The following is an 18578-nucleotide window of genomic DNA, read 5'->3' as shown; positions in this document are numbered from 1 at the left end:
GACCGAACCTCCGCAGTGCGATGGAGATTATATTTGGGCTTCTTATTCTCTTCACTTTGCATATCCTTCGAGCTCCGGCTCGAAGAGCCCCTCAACAATCTCTTCATAATTTCCTCTGAAAAATTTCTAATATTTTTATTGACTCAAAATAAAAGTAAACCAAACTCAACAAGATTGATAGCAACTACTCCAACAAGTGCCTAGAGGCCATATCATGCATTAAAACTACCTTTGACCACATAAATTTGACATGCAAGCTTAAGAACAGGGTCACCTAAGCAGCAAAAATTTGCAAAAAATAAACCACTAGAACAAAAACTAATTGGACCATTGGAGGAGTCACATACCGAAGAACAATGATAACCCACAAGTATAGGGGATCAATTGTAGCCTCTTTCGATAAGTAAGAGTGTCGAACCCAACGAGGAGCTAAAGGTAGAACAAATATTCCCTCAAGTTCTATCGACCACCGATACAACTCTACGCACGCTTGACGTTCGCTCTACCTAGAACTAGAAGTACTTTGTAGGTGTTTTTGGGTAAGCTTGCAAGAAAGTAAAGAGCACGTAAATAAAAGCTAGGGGCTGTTTAGATAAAGACAGAACTAAATTAGTTTTAGTAAAGAGCTGTAGCGACTAGACCTCAAACAGTCTGATCTCTGTGCTCCGGTGTCATCCCTGGATCAGTAATGCTGACACCACACAGTACTCGGAGGATTTATAGCAGAGTAGAAATCACACACTTATTACATCAAGTGTCTCCATAGAGAACTTATTACAAATAAATATGGCTTAAGGCCATCTAATAATGATAACAACGGAAGGATTGGAAGATAAGTGAGTCCATCAACTCCAACAGCATCACTGAGTATAGAACCATGACCTAAAAACTCCTTAATCGTCGTCTGAAAAGTCTGCAACATTAACGTTGCAGCCTGAAAACGGGTCAGCACATGGAATATGCTGGCAATGAAACACATAGAGGGTAATGGAATGAAACAACTATACTATATACATATTTGGCTGGTGGAAAGCTCTATGGTTACAGTTTTGCGTAAAGCCAATTTTTCCCTACTTCAAAGGAATAGATTTATTTAACTATCATGGTGGTTGTTAAACATTGAGAATGGTTGACAGCATTCTCAACCCCAATTAAGCATCATCAAAAAACATAACCCAACAAAATTTAATCTAGAGTAACATGTTGAGATTCACATGAAAATCCAGGTACTAGATACTCAAGATGTCCATAACCGGGGACACGGCTAACCATGATTAGTTTATTACACTCTGCAGAGGTTTGCGCATTTTTCCCCACAAGACTCGATCTCCTCCGTTTGGTTTCTCGCACTACAAGGTGTTTGAGAAGACGGATGACCGAGACATAGTATTTCAGAAGCGCTAGCACCTTACGATCGGGTAGACCGTACCACCTACATCCCCTACATCTGCTAGTCTACCACTGTAAGAGTTCGCACAACTTAGTCAACTATGCTAGAGCTCATAATAGCTTGTGGCTGCATAGGGAAGTTTCTAGTATGAATAGTCTCATGATCCCTTTGAGCCTGGGTGGCGGTCCAAAAGAAAACAGGCAAGTCCTGGAATACCCAGCTGCCTCAATCCACCCAGATGTGTGTTTAAGTTGCCACCTTAGATAAACCATTAATTAACAATCTCACATCTGTCATGGATATCACTCACCCAATCCACGTCTACTAGCATAGCATGGCAAAACAAGCAAACGTAGAAGTAACTCCCAAAGGTTTGATAATGACAGGTAATAGGTACTACCTCATCTACTTCCCATCCCACAATTTAATTAGATCCTAATCATGCAATGTGTGAGGATTGATCTAATTCAATAAAACTGGGTAGTAGAAAAGGTATGATCAAAGTGTTACTTGCCTTGCTGATGATCCGGGAAACCTAACGATTCGAAGTAACAAGCGGCACACTCCAGGTACTCTATCGCAGACAAACAAACAAGCATACAATAAGTACACATCTAATGCACGGGTAAAACTCGAATAAGAGATCTAACCAGAAAGTTCAAATTAAGAACTCCGGTTGGCAAAAAGAATCAAACCGAACGAAGCAACGAAAGTCAAACGGCGAAAGAAAACAACTTCGGTCTAGTAATCTGGAACTAGGGCAAATTTTACAGTAGCAAAATCTTGTTTAAGTTGGTTAAACGGATAAGGGTTTCGAGACAAATCTCTAGGCGCTTGAATTGCCTGATTCCGATAAACGAGCGAAAAATTATACTAAAACGAAAATCGGATCAGGAATCGCGATCAGAAAAATCGCGGATTTAATCCGAGAAAAGGAAAAGCGATGAACGCTCACTAGAACGAACGAACGGATGAACGCTCGCTATTTAAATAAACCGGAAAAACCGATCTATTTAAAAAAAACCAAAACTAAAAAAAACAGACGAAAACCGATTTTTTTTATAAAAACGTGGGCATGGAAGTCGAGGCGGCGGCGCGGTGGCGCGCGGCGGCGGGGTGGCGGATGGCTAGGGTTTCCCCCGGGGTGGGCTGCCCCGGCTTATAAAGTCCCCCCCTCGGGCCGGAGTCCTAGTCGGACACGGCCCGTAGGTCGGTTCGTTTTTTTTCCGCTCGGAAGAAAAATAAAAAGAAATACTAAACGGACTCCAAAAATTCCAAAATAAATTTTCACAGGCTTCTAAAATCAAGCCGCACAAGGTGAACATTTATTTGGGACCTAAATGCAATTTGAAAAATGCACATTTTTCCTAAATTCAAATAAAACACCAAAAAACTCCGAAATAAAAACTTATTTGATTTTATTGTTAAATCCTTAATATTTCTTTATTTTGGGAAAGTCATTTTATTCCCTCTCTCATATTTTTGTAATAGAAATAATTGATGATAAAATAAATAAAATCAAATGATCCTATTCTCAAAATTTGAGAAAACTCAAATATGAAAATAACGAAATCCCCAACTCTCTCCGTGGGTCCTTGAGTTGCGTAGAATTTCTAGGATCAACCAAAATGCAAAATAAAATATGATATGCAATGATGATCTAATGTATAACATTCCAAATTGGAAATTTGGGATGTTACAAACTTACCCCCCTTAAGATGAATCTCTCCCTCGAGATTCGGGTTGGCTAGAAAATAGGTGAGGGTGGTCCTTGAGTAAATCTTCCTCTCGTTCCCAAGTGGCTTCATCCTCCGTGTGGTGGCTCCACTGAACTTTGCAAAACTTGATAACCTTGCTGCTAGTGACTCGACTGGCAACCTCGAGGATCTTAATTGGTTTCTCCTCATAGGTCAAATCGTTATCCAACTGAATAGTTTCCAATGGCATTGTGTCTCTCAACGGTATGTCAGCCATCTCAGCGTGACACTTCTTTAACTGGGAAATGTGGAACACGTCATGAACTCCTGACAATCCTTCGGGTAATTCCAACTTGTAGGCCACTTCTCCCATACACTCCAAAACTCGATATGGTCCTACAAATCGTGGTGCTAGCTTCCCTTTAACTCCAAAACGCTTTGTTCCCCGAAGTGGAGATACTCGAAGATAAGCTCTATCTCCAACTTTGTAAACCGTCTCCTTACGTTTAGAATCTGCATAACTCTTCTGTCTGGACTGGGCTACCATGAGCCTATCGCGAATCAACTTCACCTTCTGTTCAGACTCTTTAATCAAGTCAGGTCCAAACAACTGGCGGTCTCCAACTTCGTCCCATGACAACGGTGTCCTGCACCTCCTTCCGTACAAAGCTTCGAAAGGGGCCATCTTTAAACTGGTTTGATAACTGTTGTTGTAAGAGAACTCTGCATATGGCAAATTATCGTCCCAACTAGATCCGTAATCTAGCGCACAAGCTCTCAGCATATCCTCTAAAATCTGATTGACTCTCTCGGTCTGTCCATCTGTATGTGGATGTAAAGCTGTACTAAATTCTAGCCTGGTTCCCAAAGTTTCGTGCAACTGTTTCCAAAACTTTGAGGTAAACTGGGTTCCTCTATCTGATATGATACTCCTTGGAACTCCATGCAGACATACGATCCTGGTCATGTATATCTTTGCCAACTTAGCACTGGTGTAAGTGGTCTTTACTGGGATGAAATGAGCTACTTTCGTCAATCGATCGACTACAACCCAAATCGAGTCATAGCCTGAACGAGTCCTGGGCAATCCCGTGATAAAATCCATGCCTAGCTTATCCCACTTCCATTCGGGTATCGGCAATGGTTGTAACAATCCTGCTGGCTTCTGATGCTCTGCCTTTACTCTCTGACATACATCACAAACTGCTACATACTCCGCAATATCCTTCTTCATTCCGGTCCACCAGAAAATATCCTTCAAATCCAGATACATCTTGGTATTTCCTGGGTGAATCGAATATGGTGAATCGTGTGCCTCTTGCAAAATCAACTTCCTGATCTTCGGGTCATTGGGCACATACACGCGGTCTTCAAACCATAGGGTGTCGTGCTCATCCTCACGAAATCCTTTAGCTTTTCCTTTGCTCAGTTTCTCCTTTATAGCGGCAATCTCTTTGTCAGCTTTCTGAGCTTCTCTGATTCTATCCATCAAAGTTGACTGAATCTCCAACGCTGCTACGTAGCCTCTCGAAACTATTTCCAAACATAGTTCACGAAGATTTTCTGCTAACTCCTTGGGTATTTCTTCCGTCATTAACGTATTGACATGGCTCTTACGGCTTAATGCGTCAGCTACTACATTAGCCTTTCTGGGATGATAATGCAATTTCATATCATAATCCTTGATAAGCTCCAACCATCTCCTTTGTCTGAGATTTAACTCCTTCTGTGTGAAAATGTACTTCAAACTCTTATGATCTATGTACACCTCACAATGATTTCCAATGAGAAAATGGCTCCATGTTTTCAAAGCATGCACTACGGCTGCTAACTCCAAATCATGTGTAGCATAATTCAACTCATGAGGCTTCAGTTGTCTTGAGGCATATGAAACAACTCTCCCTTCCTGCATAAGCACTGCTCCAAGTCCTCGACGTGAAGCATCGCAATACACCTTGTAATCTTTGGTCTGGTCTGGCAAAATCAACACTGGTGAGGTAACCAAACATTTCTTCAACTCCTGCAAACTAGCCTCACATTCCTCTGTCCATATGAACTTGGTATCCTTCTTTAACAACTCAGTAATAGGCTTCGCAATCTTTGAGAAATTCTCAATAAATCTCCGGTAGTATCCTGCGAGTCCAAGAAAACTCCGGATCTCTCCAACTGTTGTTGGGTCTTCCCACTTGGTCACGGTTTCAACTTTAGCGGGATCTACTGCTATTCCTTCTCCGGATATAACGTGTCCGAGGAATCCTACTTCTTTCAACCAAAACTCACATTTGCTGAATGTGGCATATAACTGATGTTCTCTGAGCTTTCCAAGTACCAAACGCAAATGCTCCTTATGCTCCTCTTCATTCTTCAAATAAACCAGGATATCATCAATGAACACTACGACAAACTTATCCAAAAACTCCATAAACACTTTTTTCATCATGTTCATAAAATAGGCAGGTGCGTTAGTCAGACCAAATGACATAACAATATACTCATACATCCCATACCTGGTAGTAAAAGCTGTCTTCGGAATATCCTGTTCTCGAATCTTCAACTGGTGGTATCCTGATCGCAGATCGATCTTGGAAAATACCTTAGCTCCTTGCAATCGATCAAACAGATCATTGATCATTGGTAGTGGGTACTTGTTCTTGATCGTTACTTCATTCAATCCTTGATAATCAACAACCATCCATAACTATCCATCCTTCTTCTCCACTAGAAGTACTGGCGATCCCCAAGGCGAAGAACTTGGGCGAATATATCCCTTATCCAGTAACTCCTTAATCTGCTTCTTAATTTCCACCAAATCCTTTGCTGGCATCCTATATGGTCTCTTTGATATTGGCCCTATGCCTGGCAATAGCTCAATCAAAAACTCAATATCTCTATTCGGTGGCATGCCTGGCAACTATTCTGGAAATACTTCAGGAAAATCCCTTACCACTGGTACTTCCTCCTGCACAACTCCTATTAGGCAATTTACTTGAGTCCTCTTTGGCACATGCCGGGATACATACTTGATCCGTCCTCCCTTCTGGGGTGGTAAGCAAAATTGACTTACTAGCACATTCAATATTCCCTTCATACTTTGATAACCAATCCATGCCTAATATCACATCCAATCCTTGAGATTCCAATACTATTAGGTATGAGGGAAAAACATAGTTACCAATCCTTAATGGTAACCGATCACACCATAGACTAGCCACATACTCTGCTCCGGGCGAGGTTACTAACATGGGTGACCTAAGGGCTTGGGTTGGTAGGTTATACTTATCCACAAATCCCCTTGAGATGTATGAATGCGATGCACCAGTATCAAAAAAAATGAGTGCAGTAAATGACTTAACGAAAAACTTACCTATTACTGCATCGGGCTGAGCTTCAACCTCCTCCACGCTAACGTGGTTCACCTGTCCCCTGTTAAAATGGTTCGGCTTCTTCCCAAAACTTCCATTGCCATTTTGGCCTTCAGGACATTCATTGGCATAATGTCCGGTCTTCTGACACTTAAAACAAGTGACTTGGCTTAGGTCCTTCTTGGCTGGGGTTGAGGGGTTGGTGCAGTTCTGGCTGTTGCTTCCTCCGTTGCCATTACCATTCTTGGTGCCATTGTGATTGTGCGAGCTACCTCCTCCATGGGTATGCTGAAAATGTTCTCCCGGTCTAGGGGTAAAACGTGGCTTCCGCTGAGCTCCTGAATTGTACTTCCCTTGTCCATACTTCCTCTTGCGGTTCTCAATCTGCTGTTGCTTCCCTTCAATCATAAGAGCACGATCTACCAACTCATGGTAGTTGTTGAAGGTTGCTACCATCAACTGCATGCTCAACTCATCATTTAGTCCTTCCAGAAACTTCTCCTGCTTAGCTGCATCCGTAGCGACGTCATCTGGGGCATAACGTGCTAGCTTACTAAATTCCTCCACATACTGGCCAACTGTCCGTCCTCCTTGGCGCAAGTTGCGAAACTCACGCTTCTTCATGGCCATAGCTCCTGCTGAAACATGTGCAGTACGAAAAGCCTGCTGAAACTGGTCCCATGTGACAATGTCGACTGGGAAAGTGGCTGTGAAATTCTCCCACCATGATGCTGCGGGTCCTTCTAACTGATGTGCGGCAAACTTCACCTTCTCCGCATTTGTGCATCCTGCTGTGGTCAACTCCCTAGCTGTTTTGCGGAGCCAATCATCTGCTACAATCGGCTCGGTGCTACTGGAAAACACCGGTGGATTCAGCCTAAGAAAACGGGCTAAGTGGTCAACAGGTGGTGGTGGTGGTGGGTTGTTGTTGTTGTTGTTGTTGTTGTTCCCTTGATTCTGATTCTGGACTAGCAACTGCATCAATGTGTTCTGCTGCTGGATCAACTGGGTGAGCTCCGGTGGAAAGGCAAATCCGGGGTCACGTCTCGGAGGCATCTGAGGGTTTAGAAAAGATGAGATATAAGAATAGAGGGGGTCTAAAGAGAAAACACTACCCATATGCACATGAGGCAAAAGCAAACAATTCACTTCATTCAATCAAACAAAGGCATACAATCGATCTAACTATCGCAAAAGTGCTCGGACTACTATATTTACATGGTGGACTACTACTACTGATGAGGTGGCCTTCTAGAAATATTGTTCGGTCGTTGACTCCATAATATCTGCTCCAGCTTCATCAACATAGTCATCATCGCTACTATCTGGTTCCGAGTCGGTGCCGTCGATGATGATGTAGTCTTCCGGGCTAATCTCCTGGGGTTCTTCATCTTCATCTACTGGCGTAGGGCCTCCCATAAATATTCCAATCTTCTTGATTAGGTCGTCATTCTTCTCCACCAATACTTCAATTTCCTCTTCATAATCTTCACGTACCGCCTTGAGTTCTTCCTCCAGTTCCTTGATTCTTGTCTTAGTCTTCTTCAGATCTATCATGTCGGCGCACATCTGGTTCTCCTGTCGTCGAATGTGCTGGTTTAACTCCTGGATAAAAGCTGCGATTGATCTATCCTTCCTGGTGTTGATCATCTCCCAGTGCTCATCTCGGCGCCCACAAATCTGGTAGATAGTATCCTTGTGATCCTTGCGGTAGACTTCTCCAATGCGTCCCATGGCGATGTGAGCTGCCATGCTCTTTCCTAGACTCCAAGTTGGTGCATCAAAAGAAAACTCCATGGGTTCGGTGACTGGCATGAACGTCCTTCCTGGAACTTGAACTTGAATCATCCAGCGCTCTTCTTCTGGTAAAGTGGCATTGTAGGTTCCCGTGAAGCTTGTTACTCCTATGTTCAGGTATCTAGTGACTTCCTTCAAGTGTCGTCCAAAGGGTGTATCTTCATCCGGTTGTGTGAACTTGTTCCTTGCATCCGCCATCCTAAAGAGTAGAAAAGATGAGAAGTCAGAAGAGAAGAGAGTGAATAGTGATCTAGGTCTTTTAGCTTAGTGGTCGTGTCCTACAGTCAGCGTGTGCTCTGATACCATCTCTGTAGCGACCATACCTCAAACAGTCTGATCTCTGTGCTCCGGTGTCATCCCTGGATCAGTAATGCTGACACCACATAGTACTCGGAGGATTTATAGCAGAGTAGCAATCACACACTTATTACATCGAGTGTCTCCATAGAGAACTTATTACAATAAATATGGCTTAAGGCCATCTAATAACGATAACAGCGGAAGGATTGGAAGATAAGTGAGTCCATCAACTCCAACGGCATCACTGAGTATAGAACCACGACCTAAAAACTCCTTAATCATCATCTGAAAAGTCTGCAACATTAACGTTGCAGCCCGAAAACGGGTCAGCACATGGAATATGCTGGCAATGTAACACATAGAGGGTAATGGAATGAAACAGCTATACTATATGCATATTTGGCTGGTGGAAAGCTCTATGGTTACAGTTTTGCGTAAAGCCAATTTTTCCCTACTTCAAAGGAATAGATTTATTTAACTATCATGGTGGTTGTTAAACATTGAGAATGGTTGACAGCATTCTCAACCCCAATTAAGCATCATCAAAAAACATAACCCAACAAAATTTAATTTAGAGTAACATGTTGAGATTCACATGAAAATCCAGGTACTAGATACTCAAGATGTCCATAGCCGGGGACACGGCTAACCATGATTAGTTTATTACACTCTGCAGAGGTTTGCGCACTTTTCCCCACAAGACTCGATCGCCTCCGTTTGGTTTCTCGCACTACAAGGTGTTTGAGAAGACGGATGACCGAAACATAGTCTTTCAGAAGCGCTAGCACCTTACGATCGGGTAGACCGTACCACCTACATCCCCTACATTTGCTAGTCTACCACTGCAAGAGTTCGCACAACTTAGTCAACTATGCTAGAGCCCATAATAGCTTGTGGCTGCACACAGAAGTTTCTAGTATGAATAGTCTCATGATCCCTTTGAGCCTGGGTGGCGGTCCAAAAGAAAACAGGCAAGTCCTGGAATACCCAGCTGCCTCAATCCACCCAGATGTGTGTTTAAGTTGCCACCTTATATAAACCATTAATTAACAATCTCACATCTGTCATGGATATCACTCGCCCAATCCACGTCTACTAGCATAGCATGGCAAAACAAGCAAATGTAGAAGTAACTCCCAAAGGTTTGATAATGACAGGTAATAGGTACTACCCCATCTACTTCCCATCCCACAATTTAATTAGATCCTAATCATGCAATGTGTGAGGATTGATCTAATGCAGTAAAACTGGGTAGTAGAAAAGGTATGATCAAAGTGTTACTTGCCTTGCTGATGATCCGGGAAACCTAACGATTCGAAGTAACAAGCGGCGCACTCCGGGTACTCTATCGCAGACAAACAAACAAGCATACAATAAGTACACATCTAATTCACGGGTAAAACTCAAATAAGAGATCTAACCAGAAAGTTCAACTTAAGAACTCCGGTTGGCAAAAAGAATCAGACCGAACGAAGCAACGAAAGTCAAACGGCGAAAGAAAACAACTTCGTTCTAGTAATCTGGATCTAGGGAAAATTTTACAGTAGAAAAATCTTGTTTAAGTTGGTTAACCGGATAGAGGGTTTCGAGACGAATCTCTAGGCGCTTGAATCGCGTGATTCCGATAAACGAGCGAAAAGTTATACTAAAACGAAAATCGGATCAGGAATCACGATCAGAAAAATCGCGGATTTAATCCGAGATAAAGAAAAACGACGAACGCTCGATAGAACGAACGAACGGACGAACGCTCGCTATTTAAAAAAACCGGAAAAACTGATCTATTTAAAAAAACCGAAACTAAAAAAACCGACGAAAACCGATTTTTTTATAAAAACGTGGGCACGGAAGTCGAGGCGGTGGCGAACCTCGGCAGCGGCGGCGGCTAGGGCGGCGGCTAGGGCGGTGGCTGGCTAGGGTTTCCCCCGGGGTGGGCTGCCCCGGCTTATAAAGGCCCCCCTCGGGCCGGAGTCCTAGTCTGACACGGCCCGTAGGTCGGTTCGTTTTTTTTCTGCTCGGAAGAAAAATAAAAAAAAACTAAACGGACTCCAAAAATTCCGAAATAAATTTTCACGGGCTTCTAAAATCAAGCCGCACAAGGTGAACATTTATTTGGGACCTAAATGCAATTTTGAAAAACGCATATTTTTCCTAAATTCAAATAAAACACCGAAAAACTCCGAAATAAAAACTTATTTGATTTTATTATTAAATCATCAATATTTCTTTATTTTGGGAAAGTCATTTTATTCCCTCTCTCATATTTTTGTAATAGAAATAATTGATGATAAAATAAATAAAATCAAATGATCCTATTCTCAAAATTTGAGAAAACTCAAATATGAAAATAACGAAATCCCCAACTCTCTCCGTGGGTCCTTGAGTTGCGTAGAATTTCTAGGATCAACCAAAATGCAAAATAAAATATGATATGCAATGATGATCTAATGTATAACATTCGAAATTGAAAATTTGGGATGTTACAAGAGCTTTTGTCAACAAGAAGCTTATTTGTCCCTAGGCAATCGATAACTAGACCGGTAATCATTATTGCAATTTTATTTGAGGGAGAGGCATAAGCTAACATACTTTCTCTACTTGGATCATATGCACTTATGATTGGAACTCTAGCAAGCATCCGCAACTACTAAAGATTCATTAAGGTAAAACCCAACCATAGCATTAAAGTATCAAGTCCCCTTTATCCCATACGCAAACAACCTACTTACTCGGGTCTATACTTCTGTCACTCAGGCCACCCACCATAAGCAAATCTTAAGCATATTGCAAACCCTACAGCGGGAATCCCTCATGCTTGTGCGACACGGAGAGCACCATAGGACAGCACCAATAATAAAACATACAACTCAAACCAATCATGATCATCAAAATAGCCATTAGGACAAAACAGATCTATTCAAACATCATAGGATAGCCATACATCATTGGGAAATAATATATAGCGTTGAGCACCATGTTTAAGTAGAGATTACAGCGGGTAAGAGAGAGGTTACACCACTGCATAGAGGGGGGAAGAGTTGGTGATGATGGCGGTGAAGTTGTTGGTGAAGATGGCGGTGATGATGATGGCCCCGGCAGCGCTCCGGCGCCACCGGAAGCAAGGGGGAGAGGGCCCCCCTTCTTCTTCTTCTTCCTTGACCTCCTCCCTAGATGGGAGAAGGGTTTCCCTCTCTGGTCCTTGGCTCCCATGGCGTGGGAGGGGTGAGAGCCCCTTCGAGATTGGATCTATCTCTCTATCTCTCTCTGGTTCTGCGTTCTCTTCTGGCTCTGTTTCACCGTTTCGTGTATATATATATATATATATATATATATATATATATATATATATATATATGGAGATCTGTAACTCCGATTGGCCTGAAACCTTCGCCGTGATTTTTTCCCGAATATTAGCTTTCTTGCGGCAAAAGAAGAGCGTCAACCGCCTTATGGTGGGCTCACAAAGGGTAGGGGCACGCCCAGGGGGGTAGGCGTGCCCCCTGCCTCGTGACCACCTCGGGCACTGGTTCGCGTTGATTTTCCTTCCAAATTTTCCATATTTCCAAAAATAAGCTCCGTTCGTTTTTATCCCGTTTGGACTCCGTTTGATATGGATATTCTGCGAAACCAAAAACATGCAACAGACATGAACTGGCACTGGGCACTGGATCAATATGTTAGTCCCAAAAATAATATAAAAGTTGCCAAAAAGTATATGAAAGTTGAATAATATTGGCATGGAACAATCAAAAATTATAGATACGACGGAATCAGCATCCCCAAGCTTAATTCCTGCTCGTCCTCGAGTAGGTAAATGATAAAAAAGATAATTTTTGATGTGGAATGCTACCTAGCATAATCTTGATCAGATGTCTAATCATGGCATGAATATTAAGACATGAGTGATTCAAAGCAATAGTCTATCCTTTGACATTAAGACAATAATACTTCAAGCATACTAATAAAGCAATCATGTATTTTCAAAATAACATGGCCAAAGAAAGTTATCCCTACAAAATCATATAGTCTGGCTATGCTCCATCTTCACCACACAAAATATTCAAATCATGCACAACCCCCGATGACAAGCCAAGCAATTGTTTCATACCTTTGACGTTCTCAAACCTTTTCAACTTTCACGCAATACATGAGCGTGAGCCATGGACATAGCACTATAGGTGGAATAGAATATGATGGTGGAGGAGACAAAAAGGAGAAGATAGTCTCACATCAACTAGGCGTATCAACGGGCTATGGAGATGCCCATTAATAGATATCAATGTGAGTGAGTAGGGATTGCCATGCAACGGATGCACTAGAGCTATAAGTATATGAAAGCTCAAACTGAAACTAAGTGGGTGTGCATCCAACTTGCTTGCTCATGAAGACCTCGGGCATTTGAGGAAGCCCATCATCGCAATATACAAGCCAAGTTCTATAATGAAAATTCCCACTAGTATATGAAAGTGTTAACTCAAGAGACTCTCTATATGAAGAACATGGTGCTACTTTGAAGCACAAGTGTGGTAAAAGGATAGTAACATTGCCCCTTTTTTTCTTTTTTTGGTGGGCTTCTTTGGCCCCCCTTTTTTATTTAGGCTTCTTTGGCCTCTCCTTTTTTTGGGCAATGCTCTAATAATGATGATCATCACACTTTTATTTACTTACAACTCAATATTACAACTCGATACTAGAACAAAGATATGACTCTATATGAATGCCTCCGGCGGTGTAACGGGATGTGCAATGATCTAGCGTAGCAATGACATCAAAAAACGGACAAGCCATGAAAACATCATGCTAGCTATCTTACGATCATGCTAAGCAATATGACAATAAATGCTCAAGTCATGTATATGATGATGATGGAAGTTGCATGGCAATATATCTCGGAATGGCTATGGAAATGCCATAATAGGTAGGTATGGTGGCTATTTTGAGGAAGATATAAGGAGGTTTATGTGTGATAGAGCGTATCGTATCATGGGGTTTGGATTCACCGGCAAAGTTTGCACCAACTCTCGAGGTGAGAAAGGGCAATGCACGGTACTGAAGAGGCTAGCAATGATGGAAGGGTGAGAGTGCGTATAATCCATGGACTCAACATTAGTCATAAAGAACTCACATACTTATTACAAAAATCTATAAGTCATCGAAACAAAGTACTACGCGCATGCTCCTAGGGGGTTAGATTGGTAGGAAAAGACCATCGCTCGTCCCCGACCGCCACTCATAAGGAAGATAATCAATAAACACCTCATGCTCCGACTTCGTTACATAACGGTTCACCATACGTGCATGCTACGGGACTTGCAAACCTCAACACAAGTATTTCTCAATTTCACAATTACTCAACTAGCATGACTCTAATATCACCACCTTTATATCGCAAAACTATTGCAAGGAATCAAACATATCATATTCAGTGATCTACAAGTTTTATGTAGGATTTTATGACTAACCATGTGAATGACCAGTTCCTGTCCTCTCTCTAAATAGATATAAGTGAAGCAAGAGAGTTTAATTCTTTCTACAAAAGATATGCCCACTCTCTAACAAGTATAAGTGAAGCAAAAGAGCATTCTACAAATGACGGTTGTCTAAGTGAAGAGAAACAGGCAATCCGAACTTCAAATGATATAAGTGAAGCACATGAAGCATTCTATAAAGCCATACTCAAAAGATATAAGTGAAGTGCAATGAGCATTCTATAAATCAACCAAGGACCATCTCATACCAGCATGGTGCGTAAAAGAAAAATGAAAACCTAAATGCAAAAGACGCTCCAAGATTGCACATATCGCATGAACGAAACGAATCTGAAAACATACCGATATTTGTTGAAGAAAGAGGGGATGCCTTCCCAGCATCCCCAAGCTTAGACTCTTGAGTCTCCTTGAATATTTACTTGGGGTGCCTCGGGCATCCCCAAGCTTGAGCTCTTGCCTCTCTTCCTTCTTCTCAAATCGAAACCTTCTCAATCATCGAACACTTCATCCACACAAAACTTCAACAGAAAACTCGGTAAGATCCGTTAGTATAATAAAGCAAATCACTACTCTAAGTACTGTTGCAAACCAATTCATATTTTGTTTTTGCATTGTGTCTACTGTAATATAACTTTTTCATGGCTTAATCCACTGATATAAATTGATAGTTTCATCAAAACAAGCAAACTATGCATCAAAAACAGAATCTGTCTAAAACAGAACAGTCTGTAGCAATCTGAACATTAACCATACTTCTGGTACTTGAAAAATTCTGCCAAAATTAGAAAAAATAAACAATTTGTACATTAAGACAGTGCAAAAAGAATCAGAACCATTTGACGTTCCAGATAAAAATGTAAAATCGCGCACTACAGCCAAAGTTTCTGTCCTGCACCGTACAAACCATCAAGCAAATGTAAACATCCTAAAGGCAAACCTTGGCACATTATTTTTATAATACAATGGAATTGTACAAGGGGATAATTATTTTTATTGAAAAGTTTCTGTAATCAAGATTCACAAAGTTTCTGTGAGCATGAACAAAGTTCAAGGCTAGCTACCACTTCAACAATGCTTATCTTTCTCACTTTCGCTTTCCTTTTTGAAAAAGTTTTGGGTTCCCCTCTTTATTTTTTTGTTGTTTTTAAACTAAATGAAAGCACTCAACAGAAATAAATGACTCCCTAAAACTTCCGGGTTGTCTCCCTGGCAGCGCTTTCTTTAAAGCCATTAAGCTAGGCATATAGTGCTCAAGTAATGGATCCACCCGGATCCCAAGGTATATCAAAGCCAATTTTAATTAACAATGATTTGTAATTTAGTGGTGAGCACAAGGTAACATATATCATGTAATCACGAAGTCTAACTCTCTTCCTATGCATCGGCATGTCATAAAAGAACAGTTCATGCACACAAAGTAAATGCCAATGCATAGTATAAACAGTTTCTTGCAATTTTATCATATTGGAAACATAGAGAGGTGGAGATATAGTTCCTCTCTCATAATAATTGCAAGTAGGAGCAGCAAGCACATGCATATTATATTCATCAAAATCATCATGTGCAACGGTAAAAGGCAACCCATCAATGTAATCCTTAATAAGTGCAAACTTCTCCGATATAGTGTAGTTTGGAGAATTCAAAAAGATAATAGGACTATCATGTGTGGGTGCAATAGCAACAATTTCATGTTTAACATGAGGAACTATAGCAAGTTCATCTCCATAAGCATAATTTGTATTGGCATCTTGGCCACAAGCATAGCGAGCATCATCAAAAAGGGATATTTCAAGAGAATCAATGGGATCATAACAATCATCATAGCAATCATCCTTCGGTAAGCATGAAGGGGAATTAAACAATGTATGAGTTGAAGAGTTACTCTCATTAGAAGGTGGGCACGGGTGATCAATCCGCTCTTCCTCCTTTTGTTCTTCGCTCTCCTCATTATCTTTTTCATCCAATGAGCTCACAGTTTCATCAATTTGTTCTTCCATAGCTTCCTGCAAAATATTAGTCTCTTCTTGGACAGCGGAGACTTTCTCAATAAATGCATTAATATAGTAATTGTATTCATAATTTTCATAGCAATATCTAAGTATAGCAAGATTTTCAGGCCTATAAACATCATCATCTAAAGCTTCATACTTTTCAAACAAAGATTCAATTTAATAAGCAGACTTAAAAGCAACAAATTCTTCTATTTGTTCCACATCATAGTAATCATATATACCATTAGCATAAGAAGCTAAGGTTTCATTAACATTAAATTTGCATGAAAAGGGAAGGTGTGGAGCCTTCATCCTAGAGCAAAAAGTAATATCATATCTCAAGCATAGTTGCCAAGCATACCAACGCAACATAATAAATTGGTCCCATAATAGTTTCCCTTTTTGTGTCAAGCGATAATCCCTAAAGTATTCACGTTGATCCAACGTGTCTCCCATTATAAAGTTGAATGGGGTTTTCTCAGGATTATCAAAGTAGTACTTAATATCTTTCACATAATGAGAATCGAGGGTTTTAGGAGTTACCCCATCTCCATGAGTAGCAAGTACACCTAATTTTTTTTGGTATTTTGCATTCCAGATCCATAACTAAAGATAGAAAACAACTAAGAACAACAAATAAAAATTACTTAGTGATAAAGCAAACAAGCACACACGAGAATATTCACCCCACGCTATTGCTCCTCGGAAACGGCACCAGAAAAAGGTCTTGATAACCCACAAGTTTAGGGGATCAATTGTAGCCTCTTTTGATAAGTAAGAGTGTCGAACCCAACGAGGAGCTAAAGGTAGAACAAATATTCCCTCAAGTTCTATCGACCACCGATACAACTCTATGCACGCTTGACGTTCGCTTTACCTAGAACTAGAAGTACTTTATAGGTGTTTTTGGGTAAGCTTGTAAGAAAGTAAAGAGCACGCAAATAAAAGCTAGGGGCTGTTTAGATAAAGACACAACTAAATTAGTTTCAGTAAAGAGCTTTTGTCAACAAGAAGGTTATTTGTCCCTAGGCAATCGATAACTAGACCGGTAATCATTATTGCAATTTTATTTGAAGGAGAGGCATAAGCTAACATACTTTCTCTACTTGGACCATATGCACTTATGGTTGGAACTCTAGAAAGCATCCGCAACTACTAAAGATTCATTAAGGTAAAACCCAACCATAGCATTAAAGTATCAAGTCCCCTTTATCCCATATGCAAACAACCTACTTACTCGGGTCTGTGCTTCTATCACTCACGCCACCCACCATAAGCAAATCATAAGCATATTGCAAACCCTACAGTGGGAATCCCTCACGCTTGCGCGACACGGAGAGCACCATAGGATAGCATCAATAATAAAACATACATCTCAAACCAATCACGATCATCAAATAGCCATTAGGACAAAACAGATCTACTCAAACATCATAGGATAGCCATACATCATTGGGAAATAATATATAGCGTTGAGCACCATGTTTAAGTAGAGATTACAGCGAGTAAGAGAGAGGTTACACCGCTGCATAGAGGGGGGAAGAGTTGGTGATGATGGCGGTGAAGTTGTTGGTGAACATGGCGGTGATGATGATGGCCCCGGCAGCGCTCTGGCGCCACCGGAAGCAAGGGGGAGAGGGCCCCCTTTCTTCTTCTTTTTCCTTGACGTCCTCCCTAGATGGGAGAAGGGTTGCCCCTGTGGTCCTTGGCTCCCATGGCGTGGGAGGGGCGAGAGCCCCTCCGAGATTGGATCTATCTCTCTGTCTCTCTCTGGTTCTGCGTTCTCTTCTGGCTCTGTTTCACCGTTTTGTATATATATGGAGATCCGTAACTCCGATTGGCCTGAAACCTTCACCGTGATTTTTTTCCGAATATTAGCTTTCTTGCAGCAAAAGAAGAGCGTCAACCGCCTTACGGTGGGCTCATGAGGGTAGGGGGCGCGCTTAGGGGGCAGGCGCGCCCCCTGCCTCGTGACCACCTCGGGCACTGGCTCGCGTTGATTTTACTTCCAAATTTTCCATATTTTCCAAAAATAAGCTCCGTCCGTTTTTATCCCGTTTGGACTCCGTTTGATATGGACATTCTGCGAAACCAAAAACATGCAACAGACATGAACTGGCACTGGGCACTGGATCAATATGTTAGTCCCAAAAATAATATAAAAGTTGCCAAAAAGTATATGAAAGTTGAATAATATTGGCATGGAGCAATCAAAAATTATAGATACGACGGAGACGTATCAAACAATCCCCCAAAGCAGTTTTGTGAATGGAGCTTTAAGCAAGGAGATCGAAAATGGCAGCAAGATGAGCTAGAACTTGGGTTTGAGCTGGTGGATGATTTTTTCTGGAGGAAGACGAAGTGTGTGGGTGCAAGAATAAGTGGAGGGGGCCACATGGGGTCCACGAGGCAGGGGCCGCACCCCAGGGGGGTGGGCATGCCCTCCACCCTCGTGGGCACATGGTGGGACCCCATGGTGTGTTCTCAATGCCAAATTTTCTTAAATATTCTAGAAAAAACATATTAAATTTTTAGGACATTTGGAGAACTTT

This window comes from Triticum urartu, chromosome 2 (genome assembly GCF_003073215.2).
Source record: "Triticum urartu cultivar G1812 chromosome 2, Tu2.1, whole genome shotgun sequence".
Lineage (NCBI taxonomy): Eukaryota > Viridiplantae > Streptophyta > Magnoliopsida > Poales > Poaceae > Triticum > Triticum urartu.
The sequence above is the reverse complement of the archived record's forward strand: the minus strand, read 5'-3'. Positions refer to the sequence as shown.